The following is a 9,049-nucleotide window of genomic DNA, read 5'->3' as shown; positions in this document are numbered from 1 at the left end:
AAAAATTTTGAGCTTACATATGAATCTTTATCAAGCCATGTATCGCAAACTAGAATGGGTTATAATAACATATGACTTTAGAGCATATATTAGTAAACCATTTTAGGAAAAAAAATTTATGAAAAAATAACTAACTTTTTTTTTTTTTTTTTACAGTTTTTTCAATTTTCTATAAAACGATTCATGAAATTGATAATTAATGTATACTCTAAGGGCATATATTAATTGGACTCAACTAAAATTGCCAAAAGTCAATCTTGAAATGTTGGAAAAAGTGAAAAAAATCTAATACAATAATTGAATAAACAATCACTATTGATCTTAACTAAAAGTCTAACACTACACAAAGAAGGACGTTAAGATGTGTTTTGGTCTCTGAATGCATGAAAAATAAATTGGTCAATTTACTGAAAGATTCTTATATGTATTCAATCCTATGGTCATATAAGATAATGCCAAGATTAGATATCAATATCGTACTGCACCGTTTGCCGCTCAAATTTGAATGCCTTCTTATATGACCAAAGTTGCACATAATAGATTTGGAAGTTATCCATAAAATTAAAGAAGATGATAAAAATACTCCATCAAATTTATGAAAGGTAGGCTTGTGGGTTATGATGTATAAATAGTCTCCTTTTTTATTATTAAATGACAAAATTTAGATACGATATCTTATGTCCTGTACCTTAAGTTCATTTCTTAAACTTAAGCCATAAGGTTATTTAATAAAATCATTACAGTGTTAAAATACATCCTACTTCCTCCATGAGAAATCCCATGACCTCTTTCTGTCATCTTCTTCATCTATTTGTTGGCAATTGGTGCACACACAATAAATTTCCATATATATCTAAAATTTTATCACTGCCCAAAAAAATTAAACTTTAAATGTAAAGAAATTAAAATTGACAAGTTGTCACTGGAATCAGAATACCACCACTACATCTGTGTTTCTCTGTTTCTCTTTATTTTCTAGGATTTGTTCAAAGAATTTTATTGAGAAACAAACCAACCTTTGTAGATAACAACTCTCCACATGTTAAAACCTCCCCAAAATCAGCAAAAAAAAAAAAAACCTCCCCAATCAACATTACTCATAGAGATTAAGTTTTAAGAGAATGCCTATCATTTTGACTCGTTTTTTGCCTTAAAAAAATCATCTTATCAATCGAATGACAAATTTGGTGAAAAAAAAGAGACTTGAAAGGAAATCTACAAGGAGAAAGCAACAAGATCCGCAATTAAATGTAACTTAGTGCTTGATTTGTGTTCAAGAGACAAGAGGCCATGAGTGCTTCTTTACTAGCAAGGAGAGGAGAGGGACTGAAAGAGAAAACTTGTTGGGTTCAACGTGTCAAAGAAAGAGGACACAAGTTTTAGAGCATCCACAGCAGTGTAGCTATAATGCTATAATGCTAAATTTTAGCTCCAAAAACACAAAAAAAACGCATACAGCAGTGGTGCCATAGGTAAATATTATAGATGAATTGCTACAGTGCACATCTATAAATAGATGTGCACTGTAGCACACATCTAAAAAAAAAAATTAATTTTTTATTCAATCCTCTATTAAAATAATCTCACCGTCTCTCTCATCAGCTCTCATCTCTCTCATCTCTCTCTTCAAGCTCTCATCTCCCAGTCCACGCCGTCGCCGTCGCCGTCCACGCCGTCCCAGCCCATGCCGTCCCACGCCGTCGCCCTCCCAGCCCACGCCTCAGCCCACGCCGTCCCACGCCATCCCGTCCCAGGCCGTCGCCGTCCACGCCGTTGCCGTCCCACGCCATCCCGTCCCACGCCGATCAGCACTTTTTGTTTTTTTTTTTTTCCTGGTGTGGGCTGTGGTGTGGTAGGTGGTTGGTTGATTTTTTTTTTCTTTTGTTGGGTGGTGGTGGTGGTGATGGTGGTGGTTGTTGTGGTTGTGGTTGTGTGTGTGGGGCTGTGATGTGTGGACTTGGTTAATTTTTTTTTTCTTTTGTTGTGGGCTGTGTGGTGGTGGTGGTGGTGGTGGTGGTTGTGGTTGTGTGTGTGGGGCTGTGATTTTTCTTTTGTTGTGGGCTGTGGTGGTGGTGGTGTGCGGTGGTGGTGGTGGTGGCGGCGGCGGTGGTTGTGGTTGTGTGTGGCTGTGATGTATGAGTGTAGTGAATATATTATTTTATTATAGTGAGATATTATTTATTGTAGTAGATATATTATTTTATTGTGATGTTTATGTTATTTTATTGTATTGAAAGCTAAAATAGATCCACTGCTGCAGCATGTGTATAGGTATAATAGATAAAGTAACTTTTGGTGGAGCTAAAAAGCTAAATTTTTAGCTCCACTGCTGTGGATGCTTATGACAAGAAAATAAAAAGTGTTTTAACACCGTTCACTGATTTTCTTAAATAGCCAAGCGACTTAATTTTAACGGGGGACCTAAGATATAAGATATTATAAGGTATTCTTTCTCAAAAAAAAAAAAAAAAAAAAAAAAAAGATATAAGGTATTATATCTAAAAATTTTCCTTTATTAAAAGTGAGCTTTTAGAGCTCAGTATTCAAAAAAGTGTTCTTAAAAAATTTATATTATTCATGACTTCCTTAATCGACTTATTTCCTTTCAATTTCCTATCTTTACTTTTGGTTTCCTTACTTAAATAACGTTGTGTTAATCACGCATTAGGCATAATGCATAAAGAACCATGTTGTGTCTCTCAGGCTAAAAAACATATGAGCAACATATTGTTGTTATTTTGTGACATAATTCACAAATAAATAGAACTATATGTAGATTACTCATTGTTGACCTTTGAAAACTCTTCTAGCACTAAGAAAATTTAAGTTGCATATAAATAATAATAATAAAAAAGTGTTTTTGGGGCAACTTATAGACTATTAATAAGAAGGGAAAAAATAAAAGGAAAAGAGAGATGGATCTTGCCAAAATATACACTATCAATGATATATCCATTCTCACCACAAAAAATGAAGTTTGTAACTTAATTCCTAGGAAAGGTCAATTGTGTTGCTTGATTCATTGTAAAACTCTTCTCAATGTATGAGTCCATATTCAAACTCTTGAAAAAGGAATACCAAATTTAAATAGGATCTGAATTGCCAAAAGGCAATCAAAAAAAAAAAATTTGAATTGTATATCCCTAGCCGTTAAATTTCATGTTCTTTATGTTCTTAACATACGTATCGAATTTCATTCAAATCGGATGTTATTTACTATTTGATTATAAACTTATTTTTTATACAAAATTTTAGAACACAAAAACTTGAAATTTTAATATTTATTTGATGACATAGCAATTGATTTTTTATTTTCCTTAAAATTTTCAAGCATGAAGGATACAATAAGAACATGCAATCCAACAATTAAATTTTCAAAATTCACACTCAACAGAAAGATATATGAGGAGTTTGAAGGGTTTATCTCTAAACTAGTTTGGAGAAAAACTTAGTTTGGTCGCCTACCACCTTCGTCAATATAAGCTTTATTACACCACTAAGCTAATCTTTAGAATTATCACGCTAAATTTGTCTCTTCAAAATATGATTTTATGCCAACTTATCTCATTGCAAGTACATTATTGTAGTGGTGACTTAAAGCAACCTATCAAGACTAACATTTTGCAAGCATGAAGATAACACGTGGTACAACCTTGGTGATGCATATCGAGCCCACTCTAACATCATATGCCAAATATTCATCTCCATTTATTGACATGTATGGGATTTTTATAATAATTTTTTGACAAATATGATGAACATTGAATAGTTGACACCAATGAAAGAGTTTAATTAGGAAAATCTCCAATAGTTAGATTTTCAACTTAGTTTAATCTAGTGAAATCATATGGGGATTTCTTGGTTAGCAAATGGTTTATTGGGAAAGTTTTTTAATGCATAATGTTTTGTTGTTGATGATACTAACTTGTTTAGTAACGAGGACTAAAGTGCTGAATACCATTTTTTGGACCTTGTTTTGGTTTGTCAATTGGAACTATTTCAGTACTGCCTATTTTGACATACCGTTTATATATATATACCACATAAAATTACCAATAATCAATGTCAATATTCAATAACTCAAAAGGAAAGCCATTATTAATAAGAACCAAAATACATCTTATAATTTGTGTATTTTACTTGACTTCATGACAAAGGAACAACCTCCTTTATTAATTTTTGGGAAATTTTTGGGAAAGGGATGCCATGAATTTGAGGGTGTTTTAGATTTGTCATAGGATGTTAGGATTTAGGAACTTAGATGTTGTGAATTCTAAAATTGGGGATTTTGGGTAGATTTGGTTGGAGTAGGGACGACTTTGCACAAGTGTTGTCCAACAAAATCAAATCAATTCAATTTGTTGCTGCTTTCCAGTTGATGGTAGGTCTCGTTTTCTGCAACCTAATGGGATCAGGTCGAGTATAGGATGAGCCCAAACCCAAACCCAACTCGACCCGACTTGTGGACACCCCTAATAATGACTTGATGGGTAATAGGGTAAGCAATAAAATAATGTCAATTTCACCATTAAGAACTCAATTCCTATATCTGATTATCTCTATAGTACCACATTATTTAAAATTTTAAATGAAGTGATACTAGATACACTTTTAGATTTTGTTATACATAATTTGAACAATGAAATGATTAATTTTAAACAAAGAGGATCATCATTTTCCAAATTACACTTTACCTATATCTTTAATACTATTTAAGGGGCTTCCCTATTTGGGTTGGACATTTTTTTGGGTTCCAAAATGCCCTTATATCCTAAATTTAAGTAGAGATAAAACTTGAGGATTACATAATAAAAATACATTTTTAACTCCCACTTGTAACCTTGCCTACAAAATAGGCAATGTTTAACTCCCACGTTTAATTGATTTTTTTTTTTTTTTTTTTTTTAAAGGTAGAATCATTTTATTCAAATAAATAGATTTTTACAAGTGTAAGTAAAAGGGGGTCCACGGGCTAGCTGTGTTGAATTAGCTAGTTTAAACCCATAGACAAGATATACAACAATGACAACAACATGCAAAAACTAAAAGCATCTGCTACTAAGTCCTTTGGTCTGCCACTAACTTCTGGTACTCATCAAGAAAAGACATTGCCCCATGTAAGATAGCCTCGAGGTGTACCTAAGTGTTTCCATATTGCCCACGTTGTAATGGCCTAGCTCTCCAATTCCTTCTTTGTCAGTTTTTCCACAGGGTTACGTATCAACAAGAAAAAATATGTGGTCTGTGCATGGCATTTATGAACCTTTCCTCGAAATAGTGCCCACACATATGTTGCAAATGGACATTCCTAAAGTATATGGCTGACTGTTTCCTCATGATGTCGGCATATTGCGCAGTGAGCATCCACCTTCACCTTGCGTTTCTGCAAATTGGCTCAGGTAGGGAGAACATTTGCACAAACTCTTCATAGAAAATTCCAAACCTTCGGTGGGGGTATTGATAGCCCAGATAAATCTCCACACTTTTCCATCTTGCCTCGCTAGGAAGTGGTCACCTGATGATGGGTGTTGAAATCTCGTCGCCACCTTGTATGCTGTTTTAACGGAGAAAGATACCTTTATTTTCATTCCATGTTAAGGTGTCCTTTGCATGCATGTTGTTTAAGGGGATTCGTAAAATATCCCTGCATGTGAGTTGCTCAAACCATTAGGCAATCTTATCATGGTTCCATTGCTTGTACCTTCATCCACTAACTCCTTCACCAAAAGTGGTCTAGCTCCCACCCTTCGAAAGCATGGGGTTCTTGGCAGCTGACGATGATTCTCCATTTCCATTGTGGTACCATCTCCAATCTTCCACACCAATCCTTCTAGTATGACATCTTTGGCCTGTAGCAAGCTTCTCCATATGAAAGATGGGTTATTCCCCAGGTTGGTCTCCAAGAAAGTGCATGTGGGGAAGTAGAGTGCTTTATAAACTCTGTACATCAGAGAGTGATGGTGATGAATTAAGCACCATGTCTGTTTTGCAAGCATCGCTAGGTTAAAGGCAGTAATATCTAGGAAGCCCACTCCACCCTTTGCCTTTGGCTCACATAGTTTGCTCCACCTTATCCTGTAAACTTTTTTCTCATTACTTGATTGTCCCTATTGGTATTTGGCTAGGATAGAGTTTATATCATCACAAAGCACCTTCGGTAGCTTCTCTTTCCACCCTATGATTGTTTTGGTGATCCCTTCTCGTAGTTCCTTGAATGTATTTACCTTATTCCACCCCCCACCATCGGTAATCCAAGATATTTCTCAAAGTTAGAGACAACCTGGGCATTGAACATGTGGTTGATTTCTTCTCTTAGGTTCAGTCTAGTATTGGGGCTGAAAAATATGGCCCTTTTTTGTCTATTGATGGCCTGACCCGAGGCTAGCTCATAACGACTCAAAATGTGTAGTAGTCGGTCACACTTCGAAGCGATGGCTTGGCAGAACAGCAAGCTATCGTTGGAGAATAGGAGATGGGAAATATTGACTCCATCACGACACGACATCAGCCCCCTAACCTGTTGAGTGTTTACTGCCTTGCGGAGTAGAGATGACAAACCTTCCACACAAAATAGAAAAAGGTAGGGTGACAAAGGATCACCTTGCTTTAATCCTTTGGCGGGTGAGATGAAGCCCTGTGGTTCTCCATTTAGTAGCACCGAGTAGCTTACTGTTGAGACACATTGCATAGCTAAGTGAACCCATCTTTCATCAAAGCCCATTTTCAACATTATCTTGCGTAGGAACTCCTATTCCACGCAATTGTATGCTTTACTGATGTTAAGCTTCACTGCCATGTGTCCAATCTTGCCCTACCTTCTATTTCTTAACCTGTGCAACATCTCATAGGCTACAGAAGTATTATCAGTAATAAGTCTATTCGGGGCAAAAGCACTTTAAGCATCGGATATAGTATATGGTGGGATAGTTTTAACTCTATTGGCCAAAACCTTTGAGACTAACCTACTAATCACGTTGCTCAGGCTTATGGGGTGATAGTCTGACATGGATTGGGGTTCTTTCTTTTTTGGTATAAGTAAAATATGAGTAAAGTTCATTTTGCTTAGAAAGTGTTCTAAGTTCAATACATATAAGACTACTTTAGTGACATCCCCCTCTACAATGTGCTAGAACTTTTAAAAAAAAGAAAGGAGACATACCATCCGGGCCAAGAGATTTCAAAGGATACATTTGGAAGAGCGCTTCACATACTTCCTTACCCACGAAGGGTTGAAGCAAATTTTGGTTCATCTCCTTTGTGACTACTACATCCACCGACTTTACCACCTCATCTATAGTGTTTGGGTGGGAAGTAGAGAAGAAAGTTGTAAAATATCTCTCTGCCATAGCTGCTTTTTCCTTCTTCTTTGACTGGCTTTTTTATGGAAAAATTTAGTATTCTTGTCTCTCGCTAGAAGCCATATAGCTCTTGACCATTGCCGCCAAAACACTTCTTCTTGGTGCATTAAGTCATTGATATCATCCCTCACCTTATGGATTTGTTCCAAGTTTGTTGCATACCTTAGGTTGATAAGCTCCTTCAATTCATTTTGCTTCTCTTCAATCTTGGATTTTATGTTGCCGAACATTTTACGACTCCATGCAACCAGATTATGGCGGCAATGTTTTATCTTCTCAAATAGTTTGAACATTGGATTGCCATTTAGCGGGTTTCGGCTCCAAGCTTCTCTTATCACATTTTCACAATCTAGGTGTGCTATCCATCTCTCTTCGAACTTGTGAAGTTGATTTTTTCGAGCCTGATGCTGTTGGGTAACCAACTATGTATTTAAGAGTACCGGGTCATGGTCTGGGTACAATACCTGCAAGTGGAAGACCCGTTCCTCTGGAAACATCACATGCCATAGTGTGGTGGCACAAGCCCTATCTAACTTTTCTTGCACAAAAGTGTCCCCTGGACGGCCATTCCGCCATGTGAAGGTGTGTCCTTGAAATCCTAGGTCCTTAAGGCCACATTGGAGAAAGGTTTCCTTGAAAGCGAGCATTGGAACCAATGGCGTAAGGAGACGGCCTTACTTCTTGGTGGAGTGTAATATCTCATTAAAATGCCCAAGGCAGACCCACGTTATCATTGCTCTAGCATGTGGGTGACTAAGGAAGTTCCAAGACTTATGTTTTCAAACTAAGCATTACTCTACGTTTTCACTTTCCTTTCTTTTTTTAAAATTTTTTTTTTTTATCAAGATTTAACTTTTTTTTTTTTTGCATAAAAAAAGACTTGACTTTTTTTTTTTTAATACCCAGTTTCCCTTGCTCCTTAATCTCATCTCATATTTGGTTTTTATTTTTATTTTCCCTCAAATCTCTTTGTTTTGGTTTTGAAGAAAAAAAAAAAAACTAAAAAGTAGAGATAAAACTTAAGGATAATATGCTAAAAATAATCTCTAACTTCCTTGTAAAACATTGCCTACAAAATAGGACTACTCAACTTCTTCAGTTTAGTTCTTCCTTAATTCCTCTAAGTTCTATGTTCTTTTTCTCTACACTATCATCATCATCATCTTTTCTAAATTCAAAATCCAAAAAAGAAAAAAACGTTACTTACAAAAACAAAAGTGCAGTTCTAATTGTTTTGGTTCAACAGGTATGTTAATATATATTGCTCTTTTCTATTTTGTTTTTATAAAGAAATCAATAGCTTTCTATTTTGGACTTTGAGCCTTCTTCATTTCTTTATTTTCTTATGATTATTATTATTATTATTTTTTAATATGCGTTTGGGGGTTAAAGGCTTAAAGCTCTCATTGCTTTTCTTTGATTACAATAGTATGATGCTTTTCTTTGATTACTATTACAATAAAACACAGACTGAATTTAGAACACAAACTATACAATTTGGAAAAGTATGAAATTGTATAAAGAAAACGCAAAAAAAAAAAAGTTTCACCAAAAATATAGTAATTCCAAATTATAATAAAATGGTCTAATTTAGAGCCCAGTAAATAATATTAACCATACAACTCTCTTTTTAACACTAAATAAAATCTAACAAAATTGAAATTCTCAAAATAAAAAGTAACTCAAATTTG

This window comes from Quercus suber, unplaced genomic scaffold (genome assembly GCF_002906115.3).
Source record: "Quercus suber isolate HL8 unplaced genomic scaffold, Cork oak 2.0 scaffold_177, whole genome shotgun sequence".
Taxonomy (NCBI): domain Eukaryota; kingdom Viridiplantae; phylum Streptophyta; class Magnoliopsida; order Fagales; family Fagaceae; genus Quercus; species Quercus suber.
The sequence above is the reverse complement of the archived record's forward strand: the minus strand, read 5'-3'. Positions refer to the sequence as shown.